The sequence below is a fragment of the Urocitellus parryii genome, chromosome 12, assembly GCF_045843805.1.
Source record: "Urocitellus parryii isolate mUroPar1 chromosome 12, mUroPar1.hap1, whole genome shotgun sequence".
NCBI classification, from domain to species: Eukaryota; Metazoa; Chordata; class Mammalia; order Rodentia; family Sciuridae; genus Urocitellus; species Urocitellus parryii.
Window position 1 is genome coordinate 16,641,531 of NC_135542.1, and position 14,181 is coordinate 16,655,711.

At 45.0% G+C, this 14,181-nt stretch overlaps 1 non-coding gene across 1 annotated transcript; it reads right to left on the reverse strand.

The window, feature by feature from the left end:
• Window positions 1-13,655: 13,655 nt before the first annotated feature.
• Window positions 13,656-13,717, reverse strand: LOC144249902 (U7 small nuclear RNA). The gene has a single exon (XR_013342348.1). It is a non-coding gene; the product is annotated as a U7 small nuclear RNA (small nuclear RNA).
• Between the last annotated feature and the right edge of the window lie 464 nt (window positions 13,718-14,181).

The window sequence follows — 14,181 nt, forward strand, 5'->3', positions numbered from 1 at the left end:
AATTTTGACTTTACAGTTAAAAGTTATATGGAAGTTTAATTATCACAGCTGCTTCTCTCTCGCTTGGCCCTTGTTGGAGACACAGCTCCTGGGCCAATCCAGGTTCCAGATTGCTCATGTGACAGCCTGGGTGGAGGGTGCAGAGTATCATCCTACAAGATTTTTCAAGCTGGGGAATAATGAAGATCCAGGGAAAAAATTGTAACATCATGACAGAAGCCAAGGGACATGACATACAAATGATGCCACTAGTTGGTTGTCCAAGGAGTGTTTTCCTCAAATTCTCTTACACTGCAAAAAAAAAAAAAAAAAAGGATTCTATTATAAACCAAAATTATTGATCTTTCATGGCACCCTGGGTCACTGAAATAGATCACAGACACAAAAAATTCTGCATTGGTTAAGATGGGATATATAGAGTCTCAGGCCTACAGTTATCATCAAAAATGAGGCAAAAAACAGAATACATTCTTTTGTCTACATCTCATAAAAAGTAAAAGTTGCACCAATGCTAAAGATATTCCCAGACCCTGGAGATAAATTCTGAGGGGTTTCAGAGGTTTGTGTCCCTGAAATGAGCTTGAGAAGGTAAATTGCATGAGGAGTGGCACAGTAGCATCAGGACATCTGCCTTCCAACAGAGGGCCTGGCTTTGTTTTTAGGACTGTGACTCTGTGGGAATTGGGGTGGCTTCACAGAGAGCAGAAAGCACATCCCCAGCCTCCCCACTGTTTGGAGTGTAGACTGTGTAAGGACATCTAACCCTCTCCTCAGAACTGAGTTGGGCTGCAGAGCAGGAGGCTGATTGACAGGATCCCTAGATCCAGTCCTGCCTGTTGTGTACACTGGAACAGTGTGATTAGACACCAGCTCCTTTGTTGTTCTGAGAGTTGATGATGATCTTCTCACTTTAGAGACCCACCCAAGTTATGATCACTGGGTAGCAACAGGATATTCTAGAATTTTAAAGTATCTTTGAAAATGTATCTAGATATAGGTTCAGATGTAGATCAGTGATAGAACACTTGCATAGCATGTAAGAGGTTCTGGTTTCAATTTCCTGCAAACCACAAAAACAAAAAATAGAACAAAGAAAAAGAAAAAAATACATATAAACATATATCAACATAAACAAAAACATGTATATAAAAATAAGTCTATTAATTTTAATTCTGTGTATAAAAAAATTGTCCATTTTTCACAAATTAAAATATCTTTGAATTCTCTGAAGGCCATGACTATATTTGATTTCTTCAATAAATGACTCTCACTATATTCTTTTTTTACTTTTTATCATTCAAAAATATTTTAGAATAGATATTTCCATTTCCTGCCTAGTCCAATGTCACCTCCCTCACCTAACCACACCAGTGTACTCAGGTCAGCCTGACTTGCTGAATGAATACTTGGGCTCTCTCAGCTCTGATCTTCAGTGACAAGGAAAATTCCCTGCCTGGAAGCTGAGCACTGACTGTTCCCTGCTCTGAGTAAGACCCAGGATGATGACCCCTCTGCCTCTAGGGCCTCTGGGGACACAGTTTGTCTGGACTGAGCAGACAGAGACCCTGCCTGACAAACACCAGGGAGTGTATTTAAATCCCTAGGCAGCAGTTACATTGCTGGCTCATGCACTGCTTCTTTCTTGTTTCTAGTGACATCTTCAGACCTGGTAAAGAGCAATCCCCTCAGTAGGGACAAATTCCTGTGTCCTTCTGCACCAGGCCATCCCTTGCATTCTCTATCTGACAGTGATCACAACTTCACATGCATTATTTGTTGTAATGGTATAGAATCCTATCATTAAGGGATGGAAATCACTCCCAAAATGACCTACACCCCTACAGTAGAACAGCCACAGAACCCTTCTCCACACAGCATCTCACACAGAGAGGAAATTCAACAGAAGAGGTCACAGAGTCCCGTGGGAAGTGCTTGAGGTTCACCAGGTAATGTCTGGCCAGCCCCATTTGTCATGGGGTGAGGCAATAGCAGGTGTCTTGTTAGAGCAACAACAGCCCAAGCCATTTTCTTTGGGTCACAAGTTGCATCATTTGGGGACCCAGGCTCTCTGGAGCATCTGAAAGGTAATATTCTAGGACCTGTGAGGAGCAGCCTCTAGGTCAGCTCTCAGAGAAGGGGACAGGGGCTCTCCTGCATAGGTATTGCTCTTCTAGGATCCAGTTGAGGGGTGTAGAGGACCATGGGCCACTCTCACTAGCCATGATGACTCTCAGTATCTCTGGGTTCTTGGTCACTGATAAAGTTTGTTGGGGACATCATGATTAGCCATCACATTTTTCTTTCTGGTTACTCAGAGCAATACCTGTAATGGAGGTTACAGTTCCAGTGATCAGAGGGCTGACCCTATGTGAGTGTTGCTCTTAGGCCTGCTCTACAATGTCAGGACCCACTGAGTGTCCCCCCACAGAAGTTCTGTGCAGCAGCCCCAGGCTCTTCACTGGGGTTGGGAGTCATAACTTGGCCCAAGATCCACTGCCACTGACCTGGGAACCATGGATGTGTGCAAGGAAGCTTCTGTGAAAGGATATTTTCTTTAGCCAAAGTGACCATGGTATTCATAATTCAGGAATGACCTCCAACCCTTAAACTAGGATATGCCCAGAAAAATACATTCTTAAAGTGTTCCAAAACAACCCATTAACTTGACCAAGGGAGACACTACCATAGTTTGGGAAATTTACCCTCACCCACTCTATTATCCACAGTGAGCTAAAGGGTTAGGATGCAAAGCACAGGTGGATAATGTTTGAGCCCGGGCCAGTGAAACCCTCTCTGAGGCCTGGGGGCCACATGACCATGGAAGTTCCCTGTGTCTGTAGAGACCAAAACTGGCCTCCAGAGAGACAGCTGATCCTCAGATGGGTAAGAGGCACTTTAGATCTGTACTTCCTTCTGCATGATGATTGTGACAGAGGAGGTCATTAAGTGAATCCCAAGCAAAGTCCTCCTGTGTGAGCCTGAGTGTGCACAGAGGGGTGGATACACTAGGAAGGGAAGGGACTTTTCCTGCTGAGGGCAGGGGTGGAGCAGGGAAATGCAGGGGGAGGGAGGGGTGGAGGCTGTGTATGCACATCGGTGTTGGTTTTGAATGGGTTGTGATTGAGTGTGGTTGCCATGGTATTAGGTCCTACTCCATGAAGGCATTATAAACACCTTATATGGGAAAAGTGCCTTTGCAAATGGAAACTATGGCTATTTGAATATTAGAGATTATCCTATGTTAACCAGACATGCCCAAAATGCAGGCCCAATGGCCTCATAAAAATCAGGTAAAAATCTAAAGAGACACTTAAAATAGATGGAAGGATGAAAGTCAAGGGTGATAAAGTGTGTGACAGAGTCATGGGGTACAGCCACCAGAGCTGGAGATGGAGGACCAGACTGTTCCGTGTCACCTCTACACCTGGTGTTGGCCACTGGGACTCTGGCCTGCAGCACTGTGTGGCATGGTAGTAATGTTACTGTGACCTGCAATCTCTGCTAAGTGTTTACAGCAGGTTTTGGGAACTCACAACATGGGGCCCAGGGAACACCAGGCTATGGCTGTTGGTGTCCTCATCAACATCCTAATGCTCCACAGGAATGGACACTGGAAGTTCCTCTAGTAGGAAATAAAGCACATGGAACTGCACAATGCAGAGAGGCTCCTGCTTTCTGTAGATGAACAGTGGGGGTTGCCAGTTGAAGAAGATATCTCACTACTGGGACATCACACAGTGTCCTTATTTTGAGATATTCAGATGGACTTAACATAGACTCTGTGACTGTGTGTTTACAGCATCATATTTCAGGTGAGTCATTTGGTTTATCCCAGGATCCCTCTGATATTTTTGCTGCGGCTTTCCACAGAGGAGGCAACCAGTCATCCCAGCACAGTGGAGTCAACAATGTCACATGGACTGTGAGGGCTGCCGCTGGCTCTGAAGCCGGGTCTGTCTGAATTTAGATGCATTTCTTCCACATGGTGACAGTCTTCCCAAAGGTGCAGCATGGCCTGTGTGGTGGGAGGAGAGGATCCAAACTGAAGGCAGGGAATCTCAGCTACTGCTGCCTCTGCCCACTCCCTGCTGACCTCACCTGAAACTCAGGCCTCTGCAGGTTCTTCTGCAAAACACAGCCCTGTAGCCCTCCCTGCCCTACTTGCCTTCATTCCAGATGTGGGCAGGGATATGCCTTGCATTGCCCTGACCCTCCCTCCTGCCCCCATTTCTGACTCAGTCCTCCCATCTAACTCTCCCCTGTGAATCTAGTCTGTACCTCTGACATGGAGACCAATGAGCAGAGAGCAAGCAAAACCCTCCTCTCTCCTCAGGTGCTGTGAACAGACCCCATCTGAGGGCGATTTATCTAGGTATTTCTACCTCAGAATAGCTCTGGAAAGATCCATTCTTTGAATAAAAGTTTTCTGCCTCATGCCAATGTAGAAACCAAATGACAGGAATGTGGGGAAGTGGATGGCCACTGCCAGGGTGTCTCTGTCCCTTCCCTTGCATCAGTCCCTCCTGCTGCCTCCAAAGACCTCCTGGGCTTAGAGCAGCCCAGAATGGTTATCTCAGGGTCCTGGAGCTCAGATTCCCAGTGAGCTGAAACCAGGGCAGGAGGGCTGGGCGCCTTCTGCAGGCTCCTGAGGACAGAATTCAGATCCAGGCTTTCCAGCTCCTAGGTTCTCTCACTTCCTTCTCCTGGCTTCTCCCTCTGTCTCTCAAGACCTCTCAACATTGACCCATCCACTGACTGTGCCTGTCCCTCATTCCCACTCTAAGGGCCCTAGTGATTATATTGCTCTCCTGCAGAATATTCAGGAAAATCTCCAGGTCCTGAATCTTTACCGTAATCCCACCTCCCTTTGTTGATATAAGGTAATATTCTTAGAATTTCAGGATCAGAATATGGGTACTTATTGATTTCCTATAGAATGTCTCAGTGAAGGCAATTCCTTGACATTGGAAAGTCATAAAAGTGCATCATTCATTGTCTCCTGCAGGTGATACATTGAGGCAGCGGAAGGGGAGAATCACCTGGTGAGTACTAGAGTCCATGGGCAGCTTCAGAGCACAACCTCAGGCCTTCTGCACAGCTCTGAGGACCCCAGGGTTGGGCACTCTTTAATTTCAGTAGAATATTCTCTCTGGATTCTGGGTGAGCAGCAAGGATTCCTGTTCCTTGTGTTAGCTACTTTGACTACCAGACACCAGGACATTACAGGGTGGATTAGATGTCTGTTTTCTCACCTAGAAAATTCCCAATTGGGACACCATTAGGGGCTTGTGTGTTGATGTATGAATCCAATGGAAACCATAACCAAATTCCCCATGTCTAACAAAGGCTTTCATTGATTTCAGGAGAGCATAATCATGTCTGTTTCTCTTGGGCTGAGGAGGAGCAACTAGCGGGGGTACACAGAATCCTCTTTGGCTCTTTCTACCAAAATCTCCCAGTGACCCTCAGAGCCTGGTGCCTCAGCAGGTGGAGGCAGCAGGAGGAGCAGCTGGGGCAGCCCAGCCTCACACTTCTGCTCCCTGGGAGGTTTTTGTCATGGCCTATATCACTGTGGGAGGGTAACTGTTATACTGTTGACAGTAATAAGTTGCAAAATCTTCAGGCTCCAGGCTGCTGATGGTGAGAGTGAAATCTGTGCCAGATCCACTGCCACTGAACCTCGAGGTTACCCCAGATTCCAAATTGTTTTCATGATAGATGTGGAGCTTAGGAGCTTGCCCTGGTTTCTGTTGGTACCAGGATAAACCTATGCCAATGCTCTGACTGGCCCTGCAGGTGATGGTGACTCTGTCTCCTCGAGATGCAGACAGGGAGGAGGTAGGCTGTGTCATCTGGATGTCACATATCACACCTAACATTGAAAACATATGAACAAATGAAAAATTATTCATATTAAAATGCACTTCTATGTTTGGCAAGCAACCCTAAAAAGAGTAGGCTGATTAACTCCCCAGTGCTGTCCCTCCTTACCTGGGAGCCAGAGGAGCAGGAGCACCAGGAGCTTGGCAGGGGCCCTCATGGTCATGCTGTGTCTTGTCTCAGACTGACTCCTTCACAAGATGTGACCGGCATATTAAGAAGTCCTCAGGGCAGTGGGCTGTGCTGTGGGCACATGCAAATCAGGAGGGCTGGGCACAGCTGCAGGGTGGGCTCCTGCCAGTCACTCAGCAGAGGTCCAGGGTGCCCAAGTGTCTTTAGAGTAAACAGATCACCATCGACTTGGAAGTGGATAATGTGTTTTTTGGTGACAAAGGACAGTATCCTCCTTGTGCCTTTAGCGTAGAGTATTACTTGATCTATGGAAGGTGGCCATGTGCTTTCTTGGTCTCCATTTCATCCTGACAGGGTCTGTCAGTCAGGACAGAAATCTATTAACTGCAATTAAGTTAAATGAAGGTTGCTTGAGCCCCCACAGATATTAGTAAGATGAGACCAGCTCCTCTTTGGTCCATTTCCCTTGTGCCCTTTCTGTGAATGAGAAAATCAAAGTAAATATGGGGGAGAGTCACAATTTATAAGAATGAACAGGATCTGTCCTCACTTACTCTTCTTCTCATCTCCAGCTAAGCAAGAGATTGTCCTTCAATGCTGTGTCCCTCTACATACATCCAAGTCATCCAAGGTCAGGAAGTGTCTCTGTCCACCAGAGGAATAAGAGTGAACTTCTTGTCTCTGCTTGTGATTATCTATATCCACATTTAATCTTCCTTGGATTCACAGATTACAGTTCCTCCTCTGTATTATATAGTAATCAAATCAACGTCTTCAGAAGGGGAGGTTCCTTCTCTGTAATGCTCCTCGTTGACACCCTTGAATCTACAAAGTTCCTAAAAACTGCATATTCTAATCTTGTTCATCTCCTAGTTCAGAATGGGGCAGAGCTATTAATGGCTGCCCTCAGGGCCCCTGGATTTAGGCAGGGTAAAGTCATAAAGAAGCAGGTAAGCAAGTGACAAAGAGTTCAGCAGAGAATGAAGGGAAATATGCGTTCTGGAGGTTGTCCCCACTCCTCCCAACACACCCACACACCTGCTGCACTCTGACCACTAATTGACGATCTCCAACTTTGTACCCCATAGAATGTCCCCTTAACCATGCCTGGACTCTGTTCCTTGCATAGGAACCTCATCCCTCTGAGTACTCTGCCCTTTCCTCTTTCTTGGGTGCCCACAGTGAGTCAAAGGTACAACTAACCCCAATTAGTGGCAACCTCAGGACCAATGAGACTGCACTCACACACATTTCTTCCTCATCCTGCTTGAGTCCTGCAGTCCTAAAACAGCCATTAGAATTGGGTTCTTTAAGGAACTACTAGATATTTCGTGATGGCAGAAATGCACACTTAGGAATCACAGGACATTCAAGGGCATCAACGAGCACTTGGTAGAGGAAGGACGTCCATCTCTGAAGACAGTCACTGGAGTAATGGGACTATAGCGAGCAGAAGCATGAACCTGAGCATCCAGGGACAGCAGGCATGGATATGTGTGATCATGAGCAGCTAGGACAGAAGCTCATAGTGCTCAAATGGAAGGGAGAAATCCCTGATCTTGTATGGCCTTGAAGAAAGCAGTGGGACCAAGCCTTCAGAGATGAGGAAGAAAGATGCTTAGCTGTACATGACAGCCGGGTCAGATAGGTGACACTCTTCAAAATAGATTGTGTCTCCCCATGTTTTCCTATTGCTTCCCTGTATGAACCATAGTTTCAGAGAATCAGAGTAAAGAGGAAGGTGCCCTGACCTCAGTGATATGCATGGGAACCAAGAAAAGGATCTAGAAGACTCATGCATATGGTGGAATTGTGTCCTAATGGACAGTTTCTGTCATAGTTAAAATCTAGCAAGCTCAGAATGTGCTGAAGCTAGAGGAGATGGAACTAACAGGCCATGCAGAGGGGGCAAGACTGAGGTTGTTTTTTGCCCCACCCCCCCAAAAATTAGAAAATACTCTGTGAGAAATATGTGATGCCCGGGGAAATGGGCAGACACTGAATTTCTGCTGAATGAGTGAGAAGAGCTAGTCCAACATCTGTGCCAAGCCCTGCCAAGCCCTGCGGAATTGCATGTGCACAGAATACAGCCCCACACCCGGAGGACTTCTTCTTTGTGTGGTCACAGTCTGTGAAGAAGTCGGTTTCCGTCAGGACATTGCATGGACATAAGGGTGCCCATATGACTCCTGCGGATCCTGCTACTTTTATTTTTTATTTTTTTTCTCTTAAAGCTCTTTATTTTCTTTAAAGTCATTGTGAGAGCAATTTGGAATATTTTAAAATCTTAAAAATTATTAAATAATTTAGACCATTCTAACATGGTCTTCAATTAAGATACTCTAAAACACACTTCTATTATTTCTTTTTTTTTAATTTATTTTTTTTTATTATTGGTCGTTCATAACATTACTTAGTTCTTAATACATCATATTACACACTTTTATTTTAAAGCAGATGCTGCAGTCTGGCTGGGCACAAATCATGAACCACTGAAGCAGGAACAAACTTTATTTCTGAACTCTACCAGCACACTCCACACACGCTCCCCGAGAACTCTCCCGAACGCCACCCACGCAGCTCCTCCAAAAACACCACACGGAAATCCCTCCTCTGGCACTTCCCCAACCAATGCAAACTCTTCAGGAATCCTCACAAGAGCTCAACCGGAACTCAACAGGAACTCCGCAAGAACTCAAAAGTCATCATCTTAATGGCTTGCTGGCATCACCTCTCAACCAAAAATGCCATGCATCATCCCGACTCAGCTGTGACCCTCAACAAGCAGGAAGTTTCAATCTTGGGGATTTACCCAGCACAGTGGGATCCGATGTATTCTCTCATAACATTCTCTCATAACAAGGTTCAACATGTGGATATTGGTTTTTATGTTTTCAATCTCAGATGCCAGATGTGACATCCAGATGACACAGTCTTCATAAATGGAAGAAGAATTTAGTAGGAATTCTCCATAAATGGAGGAAAACAATTTTGATCCAAGGGTGTCAATGAGGAATTTTGGCATAAAGGTGACCTCTCTTACTGAAGACAATGATCTGATTACTAAAGAATACAGAGGAGGAGCTATAGTCTGTAAATCCAAGAAACACAAAATGTGGATATAGATAATCACAATCCAGGTCTACAGCTTAAGGAGACCGAATCACAATGTCCCACCAGGCAAGTCAGAGCCTTAGTTATTGACAGTGATATCAATAGGAAGCAGGGAAAGCTCCAATTTCCTGATGTATTCTGGAACCATTTTCCAATATGAGGTCCCATCCAGAGTCAGGGGCAGAGGATCCAGAACAGATTTAACATCCAGCATGAGCAGCCTGGAGCCTGAAGATGTTGCCACTTATTACTGTCAATGGCATAGCAGTTTGCTGCCCAAAGTGACACAGGCCATGACCTCAACGTCCCAGGAAAGTGTAAGGCTAGGATGCCCCAGCTGCTCCTTCTGCTGCCTCCACCTGCTGAAGGCACTGCTCAGAGGCAGCCAGGCCCTGAAGTACATTGTCTGGAAGAAGAGAGGGTAGCTCTTTGTGTATTCACCATCTTTCCTTCCCCTCAGCTCCATTGGAGAAGACCAGAGTGTGTCTCCCTTCATTTCCTAAATGACGCAGAGTAGTGAAGGTTGGGAGTCCACAAAGTGGTATCACATGCGATTTATACAGCTAACAGATACTCAAAGCAGGACTGGCTTTAATACAGGGATTGAAGTTCACACTACAGACATTAATTGTATTAGCAGGTCTGGCTGTTAGGGATATTAGTCTAAGAAATAGGGGATTCTCTGTTCTCCCCATAATCCTGAACTCATCTGTCAGTGTAGGTAAAGACTGCCTAATTCTGTATTCTCAGAGTGCTTTAGGGAACTCCAGACTGGAGGTGGTTCTCTTAGCCTCCTATACCTCATAACCTGGTCATTCTGCTGATATCTCCTCTGTCTATAAAAACTGCCTAATTTGGGCTGGGCACGGTAGCACATGCTTGTAATCCCAGTGGCTTGGGAGGCTGAGGCAGGAGGATTGTGAGTTCAAAGCAGCCTCAAGAATAAGCAAGGTGCTAAATAAAATACAAAAATAGGGCTGGGGATGTGGCTTAGTGGTTGAGTGCTCCTGAGTTCAATCCTGGCACACACACACACACACACACACACACACACACACACACAAAAAAAAAAAAAAAGACTGCCTAATTTTGTATTCTCAAAGTCTTTCTTCAGAGAGGTCCAAACTGCAGATGGTCCTTTCAGTCTCCTGTACCTCCTCACCTGGTGATTCCACTGATATCTCCTCTGTCTATGCCTTTGACAATGGGTGCTTGTGGTTGTAGAATTATTCACTTTGGTGTCTGAATCATACAAGTGCCTCAGTTGAGCAATTCTATAGGAACACATAGTAGAAAAATGGATTCTGTGATCTGTGCTCCCCAAGGTGATGGTGATCATGGATAGCTGACAACAGACAACAGTACCCTCTTATAGCCACTATTATCCCAACTCTCATTATGTTTCCACAAAGGGATTGATTCATAATATGTGGAGATGATATTTCAAGTATTATCCAATCTGAGATCAGGGGGAAATTTCACAAAGTAAACTGAAAATGATGAAAATAATTCAGTATGCAAAAACAATTCTTATTTTTACAGTGGGATTAGCAAAAGCCAAGGCAAAAGCATGGAGCCCATTAAAGAGAAACAAGTATGTGCTACAACAAAACTTTCCCTTAAGAGACAAATGACTTGTAATTCAAAGTCGGCAAGCAGGTGGCAGCACTAGACACATTGAGATTATTGAAATGGAGAGCAGCTGACTGTCCTGCACACCTAGGAGGAACACCTGTCTTTAACAAGGTGCAGGTGTGCTCATCACCTTCCCACCACTGTGAGCAAACACCTCCTCACAGCACCTTGTGGGGAAAATGCAGATCTTGATTCTTGGTTTCAGAAGTTTCATGCCACAGACTGTGGCACTTTGGCTGGGGTCTGTGTGCCACAGACCATGGCACCCCATGACAGGGCTTCTGTGGCAGGGCAGAGCTGCTCACCTCAGGAAGCCAGGAAGAGGGGAGAGAGAGAACAAGAGGGAGAGAGAGGTGTCAAGGAAAAGACACACCTTCCTGTCATGACTCAGTTGCTTTTCAGGGACTGTCATGGGGAGACACATCTCCTTGGTCTCATTGGCTCAGATAGTAAAGATGTGTCTTCTCAATGTTCTGCAGGCTGAAGGTGCAAAGTCAAGAGACAGCAGATGACCCCTCTGTCATTGGCTGTCTTCATAGGGCTCCCTTCTTTTCTGTCCTCACAGGCTTCCCCTTGTGGCCTGAGAGGGATTGAGAGAGCTCCCTGGACAGAGAGCTCCCTGGACATCTATTCAGAAGAACATGGTTCCTGTGGGATCAGCCTAACCTGGATGACCTTGTTTAACCTCCATTCCTTCTTATAGACGACTTCTGCATACACACCAACAATGAGGTGAGGCGTCAGCATATGAATGGGGGCAGTTTTACTAATTCTAAAGAAGTGACCTTAGTGACTATGTGGAGGGTTGCAAAGGAAGGGCTGGGCATCCAGTCTCAGAGCACCAACATAGAGAGCTTTGTCCCACACCTCAGACCCCAGGCAGGTCTTCCAAATGCTCCTGGCCACACAGAGTCCCCATTCAAGCCTGGGGATCTCCCTGTAGGTAAAGGACAATATCACTCTATAACTTACCTAGCATTTCCAAGATCAAGCTTCTTTTTGCAAATTGTGGTCTGTTCTGTCCCCTACTGGTATATTATTAGTATTGCATCTTACAGGGTCAGAAATGGTACCAAGGTGGCTTCCTGGAGTCCCTTCTCTCTTCATGATGGAGCTCATTTTATTCCTTCAGTCACCAGAGCGATTCTGCAGAGAAGAGAAAATGATCCCTCCTCTGATGCAGAATCAACTTGAGTGCACAAGACCAATAGACAATTTCATGGTCAGAAAAGGAAATAGTCCAAGGACAGTAGAACACATCTAGACACTGTGATACAGGTGAGATGCCACAGGTGTGGATTTACTAAGATTCCTGAGGGCTGCAGTGCATACTGTCAGAGGTGGCTGGAACAATGTTCTCCTCGTCTAGATCTATCCATGAAGCCCCATTCCCATCATCCTAGGATCCTTCCAAAGCCTACTCTAGGCCACAACAGCTACACCAACTGGGGGAAAGACCTCATGCAACCCAGTAGATGAGGAGATTTGTGTTCTGAGCTGCAGCACCATGAAAGACCTTGTAAATCTTTTAGACCAACACTGGCCAATAGAATCTCCTGCCATGATGAAGACATCTATATCTGTGCTGTCCCATATGGCAACTGTTAGCCACACATGGCCTGTGAGATGAAGCATGGGAAAGAACCAAGTGCAAAGGAAATGTTCATTGTAAAATTTAACTGATTCTGAGTTTATAGAGTCACTGTGCCTAGTTGCTCCACGTGAGACAGCACAGTTCTAAAAGCAGCATCAGCACAATCTCTGTGGCCACCAGGATCCTAATTGACAGGCACACAGTCTTCCCCATGCCATGGCAATAGTGATGGACTGTGGCATCCTCAGACTCCAAGCTGCCTCTGTAAGGCAGACATTAAAAGGTCACTCTGATGTCTTTTTCTGCTGGGGTGGTTTCTAAAGATTTTTGTTCCTTTGAATTGGTCATGTTTCCCTGCTCCTTTGTGTGCCTTGCCATCTTCTATTGAACTGCAGACTTTGAATTAAACATTCCCCACCTGCCCCAGTCTTTAAATTCTGATGTGGAACCCCTTCTCTGATGATCTAAGGCTTGGGGTCTGTCTAGGTAAAGGCTTCTATTTTTCCTGGGCATACAGGTGCCTGAGTATGTGCTTCCCCTCCCAGTTTCCTCAGAATCCATGGCGGTTTAGAAATGAGCTGGTTACCTGAGGGTTCCATGGAAGCTTCTTTAGGGCCTGGGTGTGTTGTGTGTTTCCTGATCCCTTTTCCTTCATGCAATGGTCACACACTGTGGCACCCACCACAGCTGTCCATAGTTCCCTCACCTGAGAACTGAGCCCTGCACTTGTCCCTGTCTGAGTTCTGAGTCATGCAATAGAGAGAGCAGTCTACCAGGCAGCCCACAGACAAGGTAGAAAGTCACAAGTAAGTGCTTCTCTGTTCCTCTTGGGCCATGGGAGGGATCAGAGAATTGGGCCCTTTGTTCTCTATCCTGCCTCTTCCCGCAGGGATGGGGTACGGAAAGGTTCACAAAGGTCCAGTTGATTCCTGCTGTAACTCTGTTGGTCTTTTCTTGACCAGGCTTTCACTTTTATGTTTCAGAAGAATTTTGAGTGTAATCAGAATTTTTATCGGGTTTTCCCATTTAGTTTTCAGTTTTCTTAATTTATTTCATTTTTATGTTTCAATAGGGAAAAAAAAATTCCCAGAAATCTTTATTTAAATAGTGTTACTCTGACCCTGTCATCAATTTTAAAAGCTATTTATTGATGAAATTGATTTTTTTAAAATATATTTAATGAGACCATTCTTTTCAATTTGAAAGATTGAGTATTCTAACTGCAATATTTTCTTTATATTACACTAACAAATTACTTACTTTAACTTTAGTTGTATTCTTTTTTGTTTTTGGGCGGGGGGGGGGGTTTCTAGCAACTGCCAGAAAGCCTGCTAGAAAAATTCTAAAAGAGCTGCAACACTTTTTAGTTGTATTCTTGATGGAATATGTTAAGTTGGAAGTCTAACCCTTAAACACAGTATATTTTCCTAAGTAGGATAATTTGTTAATTTAGTTCGTTTTTAAAAATTTCTGTTATACAATATTAACGCACGTGTTCATAGATCCCTGTAGTTAGGAGAACACAATTTGAAACAGATAAAATGAAGCATTATGTCCCTGCCCTCACCCTGGGATATGGAGCCCTCCCTGTCAGTCATGTGAGCTCAGCTTCAATCATCATCATTTCTTTAGGCTTTTCTTTATTTTCACCATGTGTGTCCATGTAGGATACAGGTTTTTCTGTCCCTATATCTAGATGTTTAAAACTCAGTACAAAAGCTGGAACCCATACATTATATTCAGTTTACAAAATGAACTTCCACTTTCAATAGGATGTAGCAGGCCTCAGCAGACTATCAGAATCACTGCACTAAGGACAGAAGAAA